Genomic DNA, 23,681 nt, shown 5'->3' on the forward strand with positions numbered 1-23,681 from the left:
AATGACTTATACTGTATTTTCCAATGTTAGTCAGAATTTGGTCATATTCCAATAACAGTATGTATATGTCATGAAAAATATGTCGACATCCACAGTGACTGCTTTTTGTTATTAATAAATTCCATAAACATTTCCTGATCTTGGGTCTGTTTGTTCTACCTATCACATTGTTACAGAACAATCTAGCCAGTATTGACCCAGCGGAGGAATTTACCCTTCGCACCGCCCTCTCTCAGCAGGGAGCCCTGCTGGGACATCAGCAGAACTAGATCTCTGGAGATGATGGCTTCGCAGCTCTCCATGCTCACCTCCGTAGTGCAGCAGCTCCGCCTATCTCCTGATGCCTGGCCCCCTCAGGAGGCTTCGTTACTGGATTTGGGGATTCCACTGGCCCCGGGATGCTTTGAAGCCCTCATTCCCAATCCATCCCTGTATTCAGGTGAGGCTGAATTCTGCAGCGCATTCCTCTCGCAATGTTCCCTATTTTTCATGTTGCAGCCCTCCACTTTCGCTTCCGAAAAGATGAAGGTGGCCTGCATTATAACACTCCTTACCAGAAGGGCTGGTGAATGGGGAACTGCAATATGGGACAACAGTTATCCCTGCTGTGCTTCCTAACATGTTTTTTCACGGAGCTCCGACGAGTGTTTGATCACTCGTTTCAAGGTCGGGAGGCGGCTAGAGTCTTATCTGAACTGTCTCAGAGAGATCAATGAGTCTCTGATTATGTGATTGAATTTCGCACCCTAGCTGCTGCTTCTGAGTGCAATGACCACGCTATGTGGGATATATTTCTGCATGGCCTTTCCGATGACATTCTGGAAGAGATTTACTCTTTGGATTTGCCTCCCCGCTTCGATGACTTGGAGGATTTGGCTATTTGACCCTATGACGTCGCCACTGTCGATGCCTCTTTCCACAAAACCTGGTGGCTGATCCTCCCACTCAATCTGCTCCTTCAGCCAATTCACACTGAGTATCATGTAGGGAGAAACAGCGATGTCTCATTAATGGACTATGTTTTTATTGTGCTCGCCCTGATCATCTCTCTGCTTCCTGTCCAGTTAAAAGACATCACTCGTCGGTAGGAGAGTGGTTACTGAGGAGCGCTACACCTTTGGACAAAACCCATTGGACTTCAGACACTTCTCCCGGCCCGACTGCAGTATGGATCTGCCTGTCACTCGATTTTTGCCTTGATTGATTCCAGAGCTGAAGGGAACTTCATGGATTTCGATTTGGCTGCTAAATTGTGACTTCCTATGGTCCAGTTGGATAAACCTCCACTTACACCCTAAGTGGAACAATGCTGTCCGTCATCATTCAATCCACAAAGCCAGTTGTCTCTGGGAATCATACAGAGCAATTGTCTTTGTACCTTATCCAGTCTCCATTGGCACCGGTGGTTTTGGGGCATCCTCGGTTGGTAACTCACAACCAACACATAGACTGGTCAACCAACACTGTATTTGCTTAGAGTCCTTATTGTTTTTAGCACTGTCTTAACTCTGCTGTTTCCCTTGTCCAGTCTTGTGTTTCATTGCAGTATGAACTGGTGGTCTTATCCAGAGTACGGTTGACATACCATGGCTTGAGGGCACTGTTCAGCCATTCCCATGCTGCAATGCTTCCTCCTCATCGCCCGTACGATTGTGCGATTGAACTGCTTTCTGGCACCTCGCCGCCTCGGGGATGGCTGTACTCGCTCTCGGGTCCCGAGAGGGAAGCCATGAATAGGTATATCAATGATCCTCCGGCAGACGGTTTCCTACGCCCTTCCTAGCGTCGGCAGGGGCGGGGTTCTTCTTCATTGAGAAGAAGGATGGTGCGCTTAGACCCTATATAGATTATCAGGGGCTGAATGACATCATGGTGAATTTATGAAGCGGTATGAGTGGAAGACAGCTTTTAACATCCATAGGGGGCACTTTGAATACTTGGTTATGACTTTCGGAGTGGTCAGTGCCCCTGCTGTCTTCCTGGGGCTCATGAATGACGTGCTTAGAGACATGGTTGATTGTTTTGTGTATGTCTTAATGATATTCTGATCTTCTCCCAGAATATCCAGGACAGTATGCAGCAAGTCAGACTGGTGCTTCAGCGACTGCTAGAGAATCAGCTGTTCGTCAAGTCAGAGAAGTGCGCTTTTCATGCACAGTCGGTTCCATTCTTGGGGTTCATCGTTTCATCCGAGGAAGTGCGCATGGACCCGGCTAAGGTTAGAGCTGTCTCCGATTGGCAAACCCCAGATTCTTGCAAGACATTGCAGAGGTTTCTGGGATTTGCTCATTTCTGGTTATTTGCTCATAATAACCCAGGCCTGATTAATTCCAGCCCCGTTCAATCAAATCAAGACCTAAATAGAACTTTTTCAGCAGCATGAAGTTGGCTAAAAGGTCTCACCCAGTAGCACACTATGCCAATGTCAAAAGAAATTTCAGAAATGATGAAGGAAAAGGTGATTCAAATACATAAGTCTGGGATGGGTTACAATGCTATTTCAAAGGCTCTGGGACTACAAAGAACTACAGTGAGAGCCATTATCTCCAAATGTAGAAAACTCTTCACTGTAGTGAACCTTCCCAGAAGTGGCCGAGCTTCCAAATTTCCTCCAAGAGCACAGCAACGAATCATCCAGGAAGTCACAAAAAATCCAAGGATAGTATCCAGGAGTGGTGGTGGCATAGTGGTCTAAAGCACATAACTGTTAATCAGAAGGTAGCTGGTTCGATCCCCACAGCCACCACCATCTTTGAACAAGTCACTTAACTTCAGGTAGCTCCGGGGGGATTGTCCCTGTAATAAGTGCACTGTAAGTCGCTTTGGATAAAAGCGTCTGCCAAATATGTAAATGTAAATGTATCCAAGGAACTGCAGGCCTCTCTCGCATCAATAAATATCACTGTTCATTATCAGATAGACATTGGCCAAAAATGACATCCATGGAAGAGTGGATATTATTTTTGGTTAAGAAAAAGATGCACAACAGATCATTACAGTATTAATATATATATTGGGAAGCAGGAGAAGTGCATTGAAAAGTATTATATTTTCATTTTATTAAAGCTGTACACTATGTATTTGATTAAACACAATTTGATCATAACATTTAATGAAAACATTTAACATGGAAAAAATTAAAACAGAAAAGGCATTATTTGTATTTATAAAACTTTATGCAGTTATTTTAGACAAGTAATTTTCGGTGTAATTTCATCAAATTATTATTATTTTTTATTTTTTATTTACTTCTTTGTATTTGTTGCCTAAGCATCAAGTTAGTATCAATGCCGAGGTACCAGGGCTGGTATCGTACCAAAGCCAAAATGTTGGTATCGGAGCAACCATAGTCAAGTTGCTCACATTGGTCTTTGAGTCCTACAAGACATACTGATATATATACCTATTCATATTTGTCTCAGCTTTTGGAAAAAATAACTCGATATCATAATCTGTCAAATGCAAATTGCATTGCTGATTCACCTCAGATGCTCACTCCACATCAGGTTTCTTTTAAAAGGATTCTTCACTCTGTGTGGCCTACCACACAAGCCTATGCAGTTTGCAGTAACAGTATTTCGATTAGTAAGTCTTATCAGCTTCACTGACTCAGCTGAATTTAAATTACTTTTCGCGATTCATTAGGGCTGAATTATGTAAGAACAATCAGTGATGGTTTAGCAGTTTTTAAAAAAAAATCATGGCTCCTCTGCAATGGATTTTTCAGTAATATTTTTGGTTTGTTTGTTTATGTGTTAAATATTTTACTTAATTGTATTACTATAAATTATGTATTAAACTTAATGTTCTGTCCTGTCTTTGTTGGGAAAAAACATTCTAGGTTGTTAAACCAATCTCCCAACCTGACCAAGCTGGTTAGGCTGGTCTGTTTTGCTGGTTTAAAGGGGTTTGGGCATTTGTCAGCTGGTTAGGCTGGGAAAGTAGATGCTCAACCAGTTTAACAAGTGAAACACCTGCATGGCCAAGCTGGTATACAAGCTGAATTGCTTTAAACCAGCCGAGTCCATCATAACGATCTTACCAGAAGTATGTATGTGTATACACAGACCTTGGACCTTAATTAAAAAGAGTTTTGTATGTATGCCATAGATCAAGTGCATAGGACACATCTTATGATCCCGTTGGGTGATTATTAACTCTGGAATACTCCCTCCAACGCACATCTTGCCATATAGATTTCATTTAGTACACACATTGGGGAGAGCACTTAGATTCTTAAAATATACATGTAAATTAATATTGAAAATTAGTCTTTAATATTTTAGGGGTGCTCAGTGCATTCCAGTGTCAGACGATGACAGGTTTAGCATTGGAGACACTTAAAATAGAAAGCAAAAAATCCCACTCAAGAGCTCTGTTAGGATTCAAAACTATGTAATTATACTTTTATCTTTGCTGAACTATGATGAGCTTAAAAAAAACCCAATTGTCCTGGATAGATACAAACCTTATTCAGATTAGACACCATGTTGATGCAAATGAAAACAAGGCTGTGTGGGGCATGCCTGTACTCAGTATGTGGTATTGCCCTGTACCTGCCACCTGGTAGTCAATTATGAAACAGTAAAAATAGATAACTTTTGGTCCTCTGGGAATTTGAATGATCGATAGCGTTAGGGACGTCAGAAGTTTTCGGGAGGGGGGCACAAGGATAATCTAGGGGCAGTTCCTGGGTTCGGCTTTGTAAAATATGAAAAAATACCTACCTTACGCGCACATGCTCTCACTCACAGGACACACACGAACAAACAAGTTATGGGCTGTTCACCATGAATGTTTTTTGTTCCTGTCTGTGCTATTTTTCATTTGTTTTCCTATGAAAAGCCTTGCAGGATGGAAGTCTTTGACAGTTGCAACACATCTCACTGTTTCTTCAATGTCTCGCACAGGGCCACTGCATTTTTTTAGACACCGTGTCAAGTTAAAAAGAACTTAAATTTTTAAAAACACATCTCGAGACACCTGCATTCTGTTTCATTTGTAGCGTTGTGTCTGGCTTGTTTTTAGCGCTGGATCTTTTTAGTCACAAAGATCCTACGTTCTGAAGAATTTGAGGCTGCCAGGAGGACTTAGCGACAGTTACTTGTACATGAATGATTCAAGATTGTTCTTCACCAAGCAAAGGTTCTGCGCATGATAAACATTAGGCACACTTTTGTTTTCCTTCTGTTAAAAATGTTTACGAATGTTGCCTAAAATGCTTAACATAACAGTGAAATGAAATACACCCTATTGCAACAACACTTGCTTGGAGAAGAAATTATAAAGTGATTGTGGTTTTTGACTTAAAATGTAATGGTACCGGTCTGGTCAAGTTGGGTCAGGTCAAACGGTCCAGTAATTTTAAGGCCCGTGCAGACCTCTACCCCCTAGCCCCCAAGTAGACTCTACTATGGTACAAAAGGTCAGATATTCTTGCTTCCAATGAAGCACACATAATGCTCTTTGGAAATGTGATAATTTTAACTTAATAACATGGATCATCAGGTTTTACAGAAACTGTGGAGTCCATGTCAGCTCGAGTGCATGCTGTCATTAAAACAAAAGAGGGACATAACAAATATTAAGAAATACATTTTCATCTTTGACTTTTGGACACATGCACAATCATTCCTGGAGCTCAACTTATTTATCTTCGTTTAGCCCAAAGTATACTTTGGTCAGATGTGAACGCTTGCTTATAGGATGTTTCATATAAATCTGGGCATCTCCAGAATGCTCGAACACTGAATGTGTGCCGGCAGTATCTCATAGCAGTTGTAGTGCTTATGCGCAAACTGTCTGTGTATGCGCGCACAGTCAAATGGAGTGTACTTTGAAAGGCTGAGCATTTGACTGTATGCATACGCTAAGCGTTCCTGTCAAAACTGATGTACACTTTAGGCTTAAGTCCTACTGAAGTCCAGAGGGCAGATAGCCAACAACCAACAGAAAGATTTATGATTCCATTGTGTACCAGAGAGGCCTGTGATTCAGTGCTCAGCTTGTCATGCCTGTCAAAAGCAATCTGGCAGACCCAGGAGATTAAATGCAGAACTTCTGTAGGAAATGAAGTTTTCAGTGCAGCACTGTTATACCATATACTGCAAATGTCTTTCCATGAACTCTTCATTGGTTAAAGCATTATTGTAAAGTTCTTCTTCAGCAGAACTGTTCTACTAGGCAGTTACAGTAGTTACACACAATTAGGGATGCACCGATCCGATACCTGGATCAGTATCGCCTCCAGTACTGAAGCTTTTAGACGGATCGTGTATCGGTCCGATGAGCCCGATCCAAATCCGATACTGTGTGTTAGTCATGTTCGTTAATGTCAAGCTCCAAACATGACATAAAAGAACCATAAAAACACAATTAAAGTACTTCATATGACTCGTGCATTTTATTTAAAGCCACTTGAAGACGTGCAATAGCTCTGTTTGACGTGAAATCACAAAAGGCTGTGTTTAATAAGTAAATGTATAAAATGCACGCGCAGCTCCAGCGCGTCAGTGAATGACGCTGCTCTGTTTACACACTCGCGGCTATTTTTAGCCTTCACAGCAGTGCGCAATATTTGAGCGCTTCTCACAAACAACATCTCAGATGTAGATTCTCAATAGTTTGGTTTAACCAAACAGACAAGAGTAATTATAGATCCCACTGATAGAAAAGGTGCAAGTTAACAGAGCAAGAAACAACCTGCGAGGAACAGAGCAAGTCGACAACTGCGGAGAGCTCTGGCGGGTTGGGGGAAGAAGCATGTGGAGGTGAGCAGACAAACACTGGAGAAGGTCAAAGAATGGGGGCAATGTGGTTTAAAACAAAAAAGACATCAGATCCTTGGCTTGTCATGGAGGGGTCGCATCTTGGCTGCACTGTTTGCAAAAAGGTTGGAAGCCTGGGTCCTGAAGAATCGGCGGGGATGAAACTGGCCAAAGAGTGGGTGACATGCTCTGTAACGTCTTCTGACACAGAGCTTAAAAAACAACAGAGGGCACTCAGGAAATTTTTTTTTGAACATTCTCAGACAAAGGCACACACTGCAGCACTTAACATTCTCGAAAAGGCAAAAAAGACTCGTTACAAAAAACAATACTAAATAACCTATCCGATGAAGTGAACACTACTGCAAGAATTTTTCGAACAGCCTACAAGTAAGTGAAGCACCACAGACCAGCGTATGGCTTCGAGAGTGAAATTGATTGCCAGGAGTTAAATGGTCTCGACATGGGAAGAATTCTACACTCTAATGTGGCATGTGCAAACATACAAAGCCATATTTCACTTGAAATGAAAAATATATTATTTGAAAAGATTGTTGACTGTGCTCCTAAAGATTGGTCTCATGCTTGATGAAGCAATTAGCTTAAGCAGAAAGAGTGCTTTAATAATTTACGTCAGATTTCAGCTGTCCTGAAAACATTTTTGTTGAACTTGTTGAACTAGAAGACCTAAGTGCCCATGGAATTGTCGCTCAACTATTACGTGCCTTAGATGGTGTTAATTTTACCCAGGATTTTCTGTCTAAAACACTAATAGGGCTTTCATGCGATGGCGCATCATTTATGCTCGGCCGCAAGTCTGGAGTGGCAGCAAGACTTAAATCACACCGTGACGGCATTACTTGTGCGAGCTATAGTGGTCTAGCAAAGCGCTAGTCCTCCTACTGTTTTGTCCAAAATCTCGGCCTCATGTATGATGCACTTCAAGAATTGTCTGAGCTGTCATTGGAGCTCCAAAAACAAGACTGTGACATTATTTCGGCACATAGAGCTATTTGTCACGAGGCAAGAGTGTTTGAGGCAATGTCTGAGAGACCAGGTCATCATAGCCAAATCAGTCAAAATTCTATAAAGGACATAATCTTCCAAGGTGTTCTTCTGCATCCAGGATGAAGATAAGACAAAGGTATGTATCATAAGGGAGTCTGGTGAGAAGCCTGAAGAATCACATGCTATCGTACAGAGGGGGAGAAGGGGGACCGAACGGGTTACAGCAAACTCATCGAAGAGCTAAAAGTACTTTTTCCTGAATACTGGCCTCAGGATGCCAGAGCAATTTATGGTGCTAAAGAAGCCGAATCACTTTGTCAACAGTAGGTCATATTAACAATTAGCTTTATAAAAAAAGAAATAAAAAAAGGGTCTGTGGTATTAGACCATTTACACTCACCTAAAGGATTATTAGGAACACCTGTTCACTTTCTCATTAATGCAATTATCTAATCAACCAATCACATGGCAGTTGCTTCAATGCATTTAGGGGTGTGGTCCTGGTCAAGACAATCTCCTGAACTCCAAACTGAATGTCAGAATGGGAAAGAAATGTGATTTAAGCAATTTTGAGCATGGCATGCTTGTTGGTGTCAGACGGGCCGGTCTGAGTATTTCACAATCTGCTCAGTTACTGGGATTTTCACGCACAATCATTTCTAGGGTTTACAAAGAATGGTGTGAAAAGGGAAAAACATCCAGTATGCGGCAGTCCTGTGGGCGAAAATGCCTTGTTGATGCTAGAGGTCAGAGGAGAATGGGCCGACTGACTCAAGCTGATAGAAGAGCAACTTTGCCTGAAATAACCACTCGTTACAACCGAGGTATGCAGCAAAGCATTTGTGAAGCCACAACACGCACAACCTTGAGGCGGATGGGCTACAACAGCAGAAGACCCCACCGGGTACCACTCATCTCCACTACAAATAGGAAAAAGAGGCTACAATTTGCAAGACCTCACCAAAATTGGACAGTTGAAGACTGGAAAAATATTGCCTGGTCTGATGAGTCTCGATTTCTGTTGAGACATTCAGATGGTAGAGTCAGAATTTGGCGTAAACAGAATGAGAACATGGATCCATCATGCCTTGTTACCACTGTGCAGGCTGCTGGTGGTGGTGTAATGGTGTGGGGGATGTTTTCTTGGCACACTTTAGGCCCCTTAGTGCCTATTGGGCATCGTTTAAATGACACGGCCTACCTGAGCATTGTTTCTGACCATGTCCATCCCTTTATGGCCACCATGTACCCATCCTCTGATGGCTACTTCCAGCAGGATAATGCACCATGTCACAAAGCTTGAATCATTTCAAATTGGTTTCTTGAACATGACAATGAGTTCACTGTACTAAAATGGCCCCCACAGTCACCAGATCTCAACCCAATAGAGCATCTTTGGAATGTGGTGGAATGGGAGCTTCGTGCCCTGGATGTGCATCCCACAAATCTCCATCAACTGCAAGATGCTATCCTATCAATATGGGCCAACATTTCTAAAGAATTCTTTCAGCACCTTGTTGAATCAATGCCACGTAGAATTAAGGCAGTTCTGAAGGCGAAAGGGGGTCAAACACAGTATTAGTATGGTGTTCCTAATAATCCTTTAGGTGAGTGTAGATAGAAAGTAAATGTGTGTGTGTGTGTGTGTGTGTGTGTGTGTGAGCATGTATTTATCACTTTGTGGGGACCAAATGTCCCCATAAGGATAGTAAAACCCGAAATTTTTGACCTTGTGGGGACATTTTGTCGGTCCCCATGAGGAAAACAGCTTATAAATCATTCTAAATTATGTTTTTTGAAAATGTAAAAATGCAGAGAGTTTTCTGTGAGGTTTAGGTTTAGGGGTAGGGTTAGGTTTAGGGGATAGAATATAAAGTTTGTACAGTATAAAAACCATTATGTCTATGGAAAGTCCCCATAAAACATGGAAACACTACGTGTGTGTGTGTGTGTGTGTGTGTGTATGTGTGAGCGTGTATTTATCACTTTGTGGGGACCAAATGTCCCCATAAGGATAGTAAAACCCGAAATTTTTGACCTTGTGGGGACATTTTGTCGGTCCCCATGAGGAAAACAGCTTATAAATCATACTAAATTATGTTTTTTGAAAATGTAAAAATGCAGAAAGTTTTCTGTGAGGGTTAGGTTTAGGGGTAGGGTTAGGTTTAGGGGATAGAATATAAAGTTTGTACAGTATAAAAATCATTATGTCTATGGAAAGTCCCCATAAAACATGGAAACACAACATGTGTGTGTGTGTGTGTGTGTGTGAGTGTGTGTGTATGTGTGTGTGTGGCTTTGCAAAGACAGCAAATAAACAAAGCATCACTGTGCTCTGTGGCCTCATGTTAATTTTGCTGTCACTTTGCAAAAATAACAAACCAAAAACATGCAGCTCTTATCTGCACTGTGTCACAGATGTGTTTTATTTCAGTGTCATGAGTGGTTGAGTTATTTATGCTGATAGATAAGTTCTCTCTCTGATGTAGCTTTGTTGAAAGACAAATAACTTATTTAAAGTTCCTTTATGCTGCAATATTCAACACATATAGCACTATATGACTAAAAAATGTAGACTGTCAAATGGCCCATCTCATTTCTAACACACATGCACACCCGCACAGGGTAAACATTATACCATTTAGTTTATAATTAGATGAATGAATGGATGAATTATTTATAGCATTCCAAAGGACAGCCAAATGAGTTCATGGGAATACACTGGAATAGTGCTCCAATACACACAGATGTGCGCACGCAGCTGCGAGGGAGGGCTTGTCAGATTGTAAATGCATTATTGATAATGTCATATTCACATTTCTGCTCAGATGGGCCATTTCCTGTTTGTTCTTAATCTCACATATTTACACACACACTATATACACCTCATGCTATATACTGACACACAGAGAGCTATGTCCAAAACATGGTATTTCAATGGTATATGCCCCAAACACATGGCATAATTATGGTGTATGTTCAAATGTACATGGGATTACCTTAAATATGTCAATTGAATTACCATGGTGTTTTTCCAAAAAAAGCATGGCAGCACCATGGTATGTGTCCAAAAACATGGTATTTACCATGGTTTATGACAAAAAAACAAAAACATGGCATATCTATACACCAATCAGCCACAACATTAAAACCACCTGCCTAATATCATGTAGGTCCCCCTCGTACCACCAAAACAGCTCTGACCCATCGAGGTATGGACTTCACAAGACCTCTGAAGGTGTCCTGTGGTATCTGTCACCAAGATGTTAGCAGCAGATCCTTTAAGTCCTGTAAGCTGCAAGGTGGGGCCTCCATGGATCGGACTTGATCGGGCATGTCCATCACATCCCAAAGATGCGCAATTGGATTGCGATCTGGAGAATTTGGAGGCCAAGTCAACACCTTGAATTCTTAGTCATGTTCCTCAAACCATTCCTGAACAATTTTTGCAGTGTGGCAGGATGCATTATCCTGCTGAAAGAGGCCACTCCCATCAGGGAATACCGTTGCCATGAAGGGGTGTACGTGGTCTGCAACAATCTTTAGGTAGGTGGTACATGTCTAAGTAACATCCACATGAATGCCAGGACCCAAGGTTTCCCAGCAGAACATTGTACAAAGCATCACACTACCTCCGTCAGCATGCCTTCATCCCATGGTGTATCCTGCTGCTATCTCTTTCCCAGATAAACAACGCACCCGGCCTTCCGTGTGATCTAAAATAAAGCGTGATTCATCAAACCAGGCCACCTTCCATTGCTCCATGGTCCAGTTCTGACACTCACATGAACATTGTAGGCACATTCGGTGGTGGACAGGGGTCAGCAAGAGCACTTTGTCAGGTCTGCACCTACGCAGCCCCATATGCAGCAAGCTGAGATACACTCTGTGTGTTCTGACACCTTTCTATCATGGCCAGCATTACGTTTTTTAGCAATTTGGGCTACAGTAGCTCTTTCTAGGGTCAGACCAGACAGGCTAGCCTTCGCTCTCCACACACATCAGTGAGCTTTGGGTGCCCATGACCCTGTCGCCGGATCACTGGTTGTCCTTCCTTGGACCACTTTTGATAGGTACTAACGACTGCATACCGGGAACACCCCACAAGACCTGCCGTTTTGGAGATGCTCTGACCCAGTCATCTAGCCATCACAATTTGGCCCTTGTCAAAGTCACTCAGATCCTTACACTTGCCCATATTTCCTGCTTCCACAGGGCTCCAGACTGCGACTAAAATGGACCAAATATTATTTATTGTGACTATAATTTCAAATCTAGTTGCAAACTAGATTTGTGAAATAGTAGAAGTTCATAGAAATTCGTGAACCACCCAAAAAGAACTGAGGTTTGAACTCAGGAGCTCAGGTTAGCAATTTGAATCAGATTCACTTTCTCAGTGAACCAGCCATCAAAAAGCTCACAATTGGGAGGGCATATTTTTCAAAATAAGAGTCCCATGTGTATTTCGGGCTGCTTTATAATTAAAAGTCCTGTATCATATAAATATATGAGATCAAGCTTTTTAAACTTAGGACAATTGAGGGACTTGTTCACAGCTATTACCCAAGGTGCAAACATTCATTGATGCTCAAGAAGGCAACAAACTACTATATGCATACTATATTTTATGTAATTATCTGCAATGAAGTTTATGATGAGCAGTATTAAATTAAAAAACATCTTTTATCTCTTGTATTTGTATAAATTATGAAAGGGGTGTGAACATGTATGAGACCAAGGGGAATGCAAACTTATCTTCTCAACTATATACTGTATACTGTTTTTTATTTATTTATTTTTTTATCCCCTTTTCTCCCAATTTGGTATGCCCAATTCCCACTACTTAGTAGGTCCTAGTGGTGGCACTGTTACTCACCTCAATCCGGGTGGCGGAGGACAAATCTCCGCTTCTGAGGTTGTCAATCCGGTCATCTTATCATGTGGCTCACTGTGCATGACACCCCGGAGACTCACAGCATGGGTGGCTCATGCTATTCTCCATGATCCACGCACCCCATCGAGAGCGAAAACCCCTTATCGCATCCACAAGGCGGTTACCCCATATGACTCTACCCTCCCTAGCAACCGGGCAATTTTTTATTGCTTAGGAGACCTGGCTGGATTCACTCAGCACACCCTGGATTCGAACTCATGACTCCAGGGTTGGTATTCAACGTCATTACTTGTGTATACTCTTTATTAAACCTCTGAATAATGGGTTATCAGCTGTCTTCCATTTCTTCTGCTTTCGATCTTGTTTCTGAACAGCAATCTAAATCGAGCAATTCTGTTATTTGGTGCCTAAAACCAACCATTTGGCTCCTTAATTTTTCAGTTTAGGAGCCAATGTCTCCTAAGAAGTTTTACAAATGCATGGCATAACCATGGCATATGTCCAAACAAATATGGTATTACCATAGCATATGCCCAAAAACAAAACATGGTATTACCATGGATTATGCCCAAAAACATGGCATATCTATATATGTCTAAACAAACATGGTATTGGCAAATGCATGTCCAAAGAAACATGTCATTACCAAAGTACTATATACAAACAACCATGCTATTAGCATTGTAAATGTTCAAAAAGAACCATGGTTTTACCAGGGTGTTTGTCCAAAAAACATGACATTGCCCTGGTTTGTGTCCAACACCATAGTATTACCATGGTATATGTAAAATGGATGACATAATCAAGGTCCAGTTCCAAACATTGTATTTTCTTATTATGTATCAAAAACATGGTATTACCCATGTTGTGTGTCCAAAAAACATAGTATTTCCATATTACAAAAAACATTACTTTTTGGTACTATTATGACAGTGTGCATTACAAATTTCAGAGAGACATGGAGGGAAAGAAGGGGAGGGGTGGGTTTTCTTGGTAACATGTACTATATTTTTTATTTATTTCTTTACTGCAGGAATTTTATGTGTAACATTTTATGACCGTGACATGCTCTACTGTTCATGTATTAGGACACCATGCAGGTCAAACAGGCCCCTCTCAACTACCAATTATGGGTGGGTGTTTGTGTGTGTGACTGCCAAGCTTTTTTTTTACTCCCTCCGTTAATCAAAGCAGAGCTAGGTGGAGATATTTTGGTGTCAATAGTTATATGTGTGTGTTTGTGTGTGTGCGCGTGTGTGTGTGTGTGTGTGTGTGTGTGTGCGTGTGTGTGCGTGTGTGTGTGTGTGTGTGTGTGTGTGTGTGTGTGTGTGTGTGTGTGTTTGTGTGTGCGCACGCACTGTAGATTTGCAGGGAAGTGTGAGACAGCCTGTAAGGACAGGTGCTGTAAATTTTGCAGCTCTTAGTTTCGTTATACAGCCTCTGGTATATTCCTGCTGTGACCGGAATTGATAGGGGTTTGTGGGTGTGTGTGTGCAGATGTCAGTTCACATGCTGTGCATCAGTTTGTTTTATCTTTAAAATCCAATAGACCAACCTGATTATGGATGATTAATGACCACGTATTTTCAGTTCTGTTGTATATTTTATCACTTTTCCGGCTGATGAATTCAGGCTTACTCTCATAACTCAATTTTTCAGTACCTCTGGCTGCCCACTAAATTATTATTTAGTAGCTCTGAAATAATTAACAGGTACATTTTTCTCATTCCCCTTGTGTAGAACACACCACATCGTACTCCAAATGGCATCTATATCATTAGTTTAAATAAGCTGAACTGAATGCACTCCATGACCCTGATCCCAGAAGGATTGTGAAGACAAAAATGACGAGTATTGTAACTCATCCTTTCAGAAGTGAAATGTGCTTTATTGTCATAAAAAAAAAAAATACAAAAATCTTAATTGGCTTAAAACAAGACTTCATTGACTTTATTCAAAACAGTTATATTTATAAAAAAAACTTGGACTAAAATATGACTTTAAACATTTCTTCATCATATTCACTCAGGTGTGCCAATGCTTTGGTATCAATATGTGAAATACAGGATTGTTGTCTGTGTGTGTGAACACTGCAGATTTGGTGTATTTTCTTCTGAATTTTAAGAGTAATGAATAAGCACCTATAGAACACATTACTACACATACCTGTGAGGTGGGGACAGGATGGTCAGATAACAAGAAAATAAATCAAAATTCCTTCATGAGGTGTACTTGTTATTTTAACTGCATATGGAGCTCCTATTATGTTCTGATTGATTGAATGTCAACTTGCAAGAAGAGGAGAATGGAGAGAGGCAGAGACAGAAGATGTGTGTGCTTTGTTCATTGAAGTGATCAATGTCTTCACTACAAACAGGGCTATGATATGTTAACTGGCCCTTCATTATGACCAGTTAAAGAGGAAGTGAGTTACAGAGGGGAAATGATGCATGTCTGGTGTTTTGCCCTGGCCATTATAATATATGTGCCTATATAACCTGATGTAAAACAGACCACAAAACAAACAGACAGTCTTTTTTAATCTCTCTCACTATGTCCTTTTATTTACATTTTTATTATTAAATTAACATGGAATAAATATTTTTTTAATATATTTTATATAAAGTATACATTAAAGTATTTTAAATATATTTAAAAATATTTTAAAATTAATTAATTAAATTTTTGTAATGGAATCAATGGAAAGGAGGAGGCGAGAACCGGCTTTTCAATGTAAATAATAAATAATAAATAATAGTTTTAATGATAAACTTAAAAGACAACATAAACACACATGACGGACAATTTTTTATGTAAAATTTTAATGCATATTCAGATAGTGTTGATGTTATGTAACTTCTTTGTAATATGTTTCTATTACCTGTTGCAAATAATTGTGCTAATCATGCTCATGATCTTTATAAATGCAATCATTAGCATTCATCTACTGTCCTAGTAAATCCATAATACCCCATAACACACTCAGTTCTTTGTTGTAATCCATTTGATATGGATTCAGCAGAAAACAATTGTGTTATACCCCAGTGCTCTAGTTAAAACAGATCAATATTTCTTACTACTTTAGAATCCTGAATGCAAATATGTAAAGCATAATGAATTCCAATAGATTTACTTAATTACAAAATACGTTTTCTTTACTGCAGGTCTCAGATCATACTTGAGGATTCTCATTATGCATACACTGTAAATTGTGGTAACCTGCAATTGTTAACTTAAGGAGCTCTACTTGATCTAACCCGTAAGATTAGTTTTGATGTTGTAATCTAATGTGTAGTCAAGTGGTGGAGGGTTAAAATACAATGCCATTATGTATTGTTCCCTTTCGAAGAAACATGGACATTGCGTAATGACACAGTTGGGTCTAGGTCAGTGAGTCATGTGGTCTGAAGCCTGTAAACAATCACAGCAATTTATTTGCTGATAGGCTTAAGCGATGACCATTGGGAGCCATGTGATGGACTCCATATAAGCGGACACTTGGTGCCATTTCACCAGATTTACTTTCATCAGTGCACTAATGTATAAGTCTGTGTTAGTCACTAGCGACTCACACCAAAGTGAGGACTATGTTCTCCCTTGTGGGTGACAACACTTGAGGACGTTTTTGGAAATGACCAGTCTGTGTGCGGATTTAACCGCAATAAGCCATAAACAGGCTCAATAGCACTTCATTGAGGCTCTGTCAAACATGTGGTCTCTGAAATGAGCCATGTGAGACTTTAGGCTCTGGTTCTTGTCAAAAGAAGAAGGATTGAGGACAGGCACCAGACTTTTCCTCGCGTTTCTTTCTCCCTCCAGATGGATGCCTCGCCGCCAAGACATGCTCCTTGATATGGCGCGTGGCCTAGTTCGGCATCATTATGCGTCACACAGGCCATTTTCCACCTGGAAACACTGGTTTGGAGGGGTTTTAAAAATACCTAATTTCTTCAATTTTTTTGACCTAGAGAGTTTGTAAAAACATAATGAGGCAGTTCGGGGGATGGCCCGACATCTCTTTCTTTCACTTACCCACAAATTATGCTGGGGAGTGAGCATTAAAAAAAAGTATCTCTCATTCTGAATCCAGCCTCTGTTAATTTCTTTCCCATGTTCACACATTCTTCCCTGTTCTATTGCTAGGGAAGATGGGTTATGTGGCATTCTCTGCTGTAAATACATTCAAAGTGACCCATTTTTTTATACTTGTCTGATCTAATTCGACCTTTGTCCCCATGGCCATGGGTTTCGGGAGAGGCATAACTGAATTCGATGTATAATAAGCACAAGTGCTCACCCCCAATGTTCGGAGGTATTGCAAGGGAGGCACTGAAGACTGACCCATCCTCAAATCTCAAAAATAGTGAAAATACACATAAGATGTGCCTTTTCCACTGCCTTGTTTAAACTTGCGCCTGGAAACACACCACAACCTGCATGCACAGCTCTTGACAGCCCAAAGTGTTGATGGCAGGTACTCTCATGTAAACAAGGCCATTCTTGCATGCATGCCAGTTTCAAATGAGTGACGAGACGAATTAACACTTAAATTCTGGTCTGTACCTCAACACTATCATATGGCACGAGTGTTATGGACAACTTTAATGGCACTTTTAAGTGTGCTTTTGGAGCTTGGACTGCAACAAACATGATCCTCTCGTCCCTCAATCTTGTCTATCATGGATGAAAAAAGAAATACTGATTTTGAACATCGAGGGTGAGTAAATGATGGCAGAAAGGTCCGTTTTTATTAAAGTTTATCTGTATCATTGATCAGGTGCAAATTATTGTCGAGAGGTCCTGACTGCTACCGAAACAGTGCGTAGACTGCACTGTCACATGATACTTGTTACTTTTTTCAGCGCTGCTATGATTTGACTTACGCAGGCAATTATTATTACTGGATGAGGATTTCAAATGTAAATATTTTTTTTAAGAGAGACTGCTAAAGCTTGTTTCCATTCATAGGTATGAGTCCTTGCAATTATCAATTTGTATATAAAAATAAATATTTTGTGTAAAATAGTCTCCAATGAGATTTAACACTTTCTGATTGTTAAATGCGGATGAATGGAGGATTGGCCCGGTTGCTAGGGAGGGTAGAGACACTTGGAGTAACCTCCTCGTGGTCGCAATTAGTGGTTCTCACTCTCAATAGAGCGCATGGTAATTTGTTTGTGGATCACAGAGAGTAGCATGAGCCTCCACATGCAGAGTCTCTGCGGTGTCATGCACAACGAGCCATGTGAAAAGATGCGCGGATTGATGGTCTCAGAAGTGGAGGCAGCTGATGCTTGTCTCTTGAAGTGAGTAACTGAGCCACCACGAGGACCTATTAAGTAGTGGGAATTGGGCATTCCAATTGGGAGAAAAGGGGATAAAATTATTAAAAAAGAATAATAATAATAATTAAATAGATTAAATATTAGATTATTTGGGGGGGGGGCGTGAACGTTTTTCTACAACATAAAGTGCAGCCAGGGGACTGGTTTGTGACAGTATATTTAAAGGATTCTTATTTCCACATTCAATAATGTGCCAAGGCACATGTACCAATTTTGCGTCCTTCTTCTGTGAGATTCTGTCCTGCTTCCACAAAATATATCTTATCTTCTCCTGCTCCTGCCTGCAACTTTCACGTTTTGTCCCGCTCCCACCCGCAAAAGCCCACAGGTAAAGTTATGAATGGGTTTGCTTTTGCCTGCTCCTCTGATATCAGACAGTTTTTAAAAAGCAAACAATCACCACAGACATCATCAGCTGAAAAATAAGATGAAGCCTTCCTCAGGCTTGAGGCAGCTGCAGTCCGCACCTGACTCAGGTAGACTACTCAGGTTTCGTCCATAGCAGTTATTTAGGCGGAAGACAGTAGCGTACCAACTGCAAATATCTAAAACTACAGCTAACTTCATGAATTAATTAAGTTATATTGTATATATTATGTGTATTGTATTTTTTATGTCTGCTAAAATAGCTCTTTTAACATAGGATGATAGTTGATATTATCAATATTATACTCAGTTAAAAATAACTATAGGTCTGCTCGTCTGCAACGTGCTAACATTGAAAAAAGCAACTTAGTTAAGTCAAGTGGATAAGTCAAGCCCCAGATGCTGTTTTGGATATTTCTTTTAATCTTATATAATAATTGAAATAGAATTTGAATGTATCTGTGAGCTTATTTGTTGTATAACATATTTGTATTTTGAAGATTAAAATAAAGTTTGTATTAAGTGAGGTCTCACTTTATTTTAGGGGTCTTTAAATACTATGAACTTACATTATTATTTATGTCTCCAATGTCTTAAATATGGAGCGCCAGAAAGAGTTACGAATGAGCCACCGTCCTTGCTCATGTAAATGTGTTTTTTATTTATTTATTTATTTTTTTAGGCGCTCTTGTGCAATAGATGAATAACAATTTATTTATTTTTAGATATTTCTATTTTTCGGAGTCCCACGAATAATTTTATTCTCCCACATCCCGCACACATGAGAGTCTTACCGCCCGCCCCCACACTCACCAAGCAAAACTTGGCCCGTGCCTCACTCTGTTGCGTCGGGTCCCATGGGAGTGCAGGCCTCTACTTCAGACCACGTGACTCACTTACGTAGTCCCAGTTGCATCATTATGCAATGCCTCGTTCCCTCTCAGGGAACCAAGGTTACATTCATAACCGATACGTGTTCACACCCCTAGAAACAACTCATAGTTTGATTCGACAGTGGCTGATTTTGAAGAAATGTTTGTCTGCTTTGGCTCACAGGTTTGAGGTGATTGTAATTATATTTTGCATTCATTATTTAATTCCTCTTCCCAGTTTATCATTTTTCCTATCTCTCCTTTCCCCTTAGCAATTTTTTTATTACCTAATTTAGTATCCAGTGAAGAATAACCGCACTCAAACAGAGCTGACAGTTTTTCATCATCAATATAGACATTGCTCTTTATCTGCTATTTGTGTGTGTGTGTGTGTGTGTGTGTGTGTGTGTGTGTGTGTGTGTGTGTGTGTGTGTGTGTGTGTGTGTGTGTGTGTGTGTGTGTGTGTGAGAGACAGACAGGAAAAGAGAAAGAGAGAATATATGTATGAATATAATTCCATATTAGTAATGCCATAATTTGGTATGCAATTCGACATCTGGGGTCATATATATTCCACAGAAAGATATTGCATATTAGCAGACATTAATATAAGTGGAAACGTGTTCGTCTGGCCACATGTACGCCTTGGAGATATAAATTAGTCCCATAGTTTTATAGAATTACCTTATTCACGTATACAAAAACAGACTGCTACTGTGGTCATATTGCTCTACTCACGTGCCAAAAACAATACAGACAGCATGAGTGTGTGCTTTTAGACTTGATTGCCATTGAAGCAAGTATATTTGTTATTGCTAATGTTTTTCAGAACCGTGGACAGCACCAGTACATTGAGAATGGCAGGTCATAGCACCATACCAGTACCACTGTTGAATTTATAGCTAAAACTGTTTATTAAAGATGCTGTACATCTGTGAGAAACACTGGGCACAGAAAAGGCTTCTGAAATTCAGATTTTGTCCTGTTGAATCAGCCCATTGCCATCTGGTTGAATGATGGACTTGAATGGGTGCAGATGGTGAGTAAGAATTCATCTGTCCTTGACTTGTGCTTACCATGCAGCTAAAACATGTCAACGACGGCACCAGATGTACCAGTGATTCGAGAGTGTCGCAACCGAGCACATCAGAAACCAGGGTGGCGTGTCCACTGCATATCACCACCAGCAGCAATAATAATTGTCTTTATTTTCTGAATTCCAATTTTTTTTAGCATTGTTGACAGAAGGGCACAAGAAAGCTCCAACATGTTCATCACTTCAGTGATAGATGGACCCTTTCAAACTCACTGCTCCATTATAGCTTACTTACACTGCAGTGTTTACGTTCTGTGCAGCTGAAGCATGAAAGGAAATTATAAATAAAATGATTATTTCCAAAATACTCTAAAATACTCACTTCACCTTTAAATAAAAGCTTTGCTCACTTTTGCATTAGATGCTGCCATAAGTCTTATTACTGTATATAGTGAGATGTCATGTGAATATTCTTACATATACATGTGGTTTCAGTTAATATTATATTATAATCTGTATTAATAGCAGTTAAATGTGTCTGCTATTTCTTTTATATACTGTATGAATAAAGAGATAGCAGTGTATGATTGTAGGTGTTTTGAACATGTTTTAATCAAATATTCAAAGCCCCAGAGCATTGAGCTGTTGCTCTTATTTGTACAAAGACAGACCTCCTTTGAGACTAAGTCACTAGTTAAGGAATGATATGCAGCCATTCAAGTCTGAATACTTATGAAGTTTTGCTGAAGTGTGTGTGTTAAGTGTGCACTCCCGAATGAATCCATGTTTTGCATAAACCCTCTCTCTCATCCACACTTGCGGATCTCTACTTTTAAAATTTCCGCAATTAATTAGGGAACATTTAAAACACACTATAGTAAATACCATCACTAACCTCTCATATGAAATAAGCTTGATGCTGGTCTGCATGCAGCTCTGGAATGTAACAGTTTGTCCTCAAGGATGGATTACTGACTGGGCCAATGGGGCCAGGGCCCATTGACTGCCCAGGGGGGGCCCTGGGCTTTAAGGTTGCACGATCTAGTTTGATGATCCCCCCCGCTCGAAAACCCTTTTGGGCATGAAAAACAAACACCCTACCACCCTCCCACATGTGTGTTTGTAGGCGTTATGATATCTGGTTATCAAAGCAATGCATTTGTTTTGAACACATGAAATGAATGTTACACACATTTAGTGTGACAGTGGATTTGCTGAAGATAATATTTATATGTTATACATGTGGTTACATTCTAGAGTTTAGATTAGATTATTATAATATTGTTATATGTACTGTATAATACTGTTTAATAATATATTGCGGGCCAAAGAAGAACTAATTATATTAATTTTAAATATACTTTATATTTATACAATCTAAATGTATATAGTTGGAACTTGGAAATTGGAACTTGTAGTTAGAAATCTGAATGTATAGATATAAATCCAAATATATACTTATAAATCCTAAATATATAGTCATAAATACAAATATATAGTGGTACATTTTAATTAATAGTTATAAATCTTAATATATAATTGTTAATCCAAATATATAGTTACAGTATATATGTTGAATATATGGTTCAGTCATGACAACTCTCTGAATGATTTAGCATGTTAATGTGGGTATGACATATTGAAAGGATATTGGTCTTAGTAGGCTAGGTCTGCTATGCTGCTGCTGCTGAGCAAGTACAAAGACTTGCTACCAGACATGTTCATAAGTCCCTGAGGTCCATGTCCAAGTAAAGTCTTAATTTTTTTTTTCAATAGACTAGTTCTTTATCTGCAGCTGGCTAGTTTAATAAACCCTGTATAAGGCTAATTAAATTTTCAAATATTAAAACTGAATACTTTAAGGGATTGCCTTGTTTATTTATGTATGTCTAATAATGCATGTAAGGTTTTACTTTAATCATAGAGTTTATTTATATTCAGGATACAAGATTTTTTTCTTCATTAAAAGAGAACAGGTTTACACAGAAGGAAAACTAGCTTTGTCCATACATTTTTAGGGCTTTAAAGCCATTTAATATATTTTGCATTTGCCCTTATGAAAATGTACCATAGTTTTTATAGTTTAAACTGTTTATTTAAAGTTTTATAAATAAAAAAATTAAATAAAAACACTTATAACTGCTTTATAAACTTGCCAAATAAATACATATTTTTAATATTTTCATTCTCAAACACCTTTTTGCCTATGTTCACTTTCCACTAATTAATCTACAAACAAATAGAGAAAAACGAAAAGTTTATCTAGTCAGAAATTATTATTTTATGCTTACAAGCAAAGCGTGACAAATATTTCACAAATCACATGCCCGAAACAGCTTGTGAGTCTTTTTTACTTATTTATTTATTTTTATTGATGCTCAAAACAGTACAGTAAAAAGTAACAGTCAACAACAAAATACATTAAAAAAAAAAATAAATAAAACCTGGGGGTGCACATAATATAAATTGTACATATTGACAAATTATGAGAATTACATGACACTGAAAAAAGGAAACGTATTGCAAACATATAATGTTTTTAAGGCTTTTCTGTTCTCAGACAGTTTAATTGAAATGGATATGTCCAGTCGAGGCCTTCTAGCTGGCCTTGAGTGACTAAATCGCTTTAAGTGATGTACGTAATTTAAAAGCTATGATCGCGAGATCTTGCTGACGAGTTGGCTGTCATCAATGCAGGTATTGCTGTTGAGAAAGAGATTCTTATGGATTTAAAAACAGGAGAGGTTATGCATAACCATGCAATTGCTTAATTTATTAAACAGAAAAGGAGGACTGATTTTCACTTCAAGTAAATTGGTAAGTGCTTTTTGCATTGTTATAGCAACATCAGGAGTTTTGTGTAAATTAGGCTGCTTGGGGATTCAGTGTCAGATCAAGTTTTGAAAAGTAGTGCTGCATTCCATTCAACTCGGAAAATCGCAATTTACAACTTCCTAGTAGGAAAAGTGCAATGGAATGCTTCTTTGAGTCAGAATTACAACTTGTAGACTTGTGCAGAAACTGCTGATTTCGCCGAAATGCAGGTGCATGATGTCACACAAACATGTCGACTCTCAGGGAGATATACAAAGTAAGTGATAAACATTAACTTTATAAATTAATATTGATAAATGAGTTTGTTTCCACATTACATGATATTAAAGCTTGTTTAACAAACGCCTGCTGGAGAAACAGGTGTATAAAACATGGTAACTTATACAAAAATAAAATGATATGCTGTATTTACTTAAAAATATAGTGCCTCATTTTTGCAAGCCTCTTTTTAAGTGAATATCATATGGAAATTTAAGCAATATTACCTAAAAACTTTATTTTAATATTTGAGTTTCCAGCAAATGGCTTTGCTTAAATGTATTGGTTGGTGTGACACAA

The 23,681-nt window shown here is 39.3% G+C and overlaps 1 protein-coding gene across 2 annotated transcripts in view; it reads left to right on the top strand.

The window, feature by feature from the left end:
- The window catches only part of LOC127634866 (rab effector MyRIP-like), a 189,195-nt gene that overhangs the window by 71,264 nt on the left and 94,250 nt on the right, over positions 1-23,681 (top strand). The gene's annotated exons all lie outside the window — the stretch shown is intronic.

Source organism: Xyrauchen texanus, chromosome 42 (assembly GCF_025860055.1).
Source record: "Xyrauchen texanus isolate HMW12.3.18 chromosome 42, RBS_HiC_50CHRs, whole genome shotgun sequence".
Lineage (NCBI taxonomy): Eukaryota > Metazoa > Chordata > Actinopteri > Cypriniformes > Catostomidae > Xyrauchen > Xyrauchen texanus.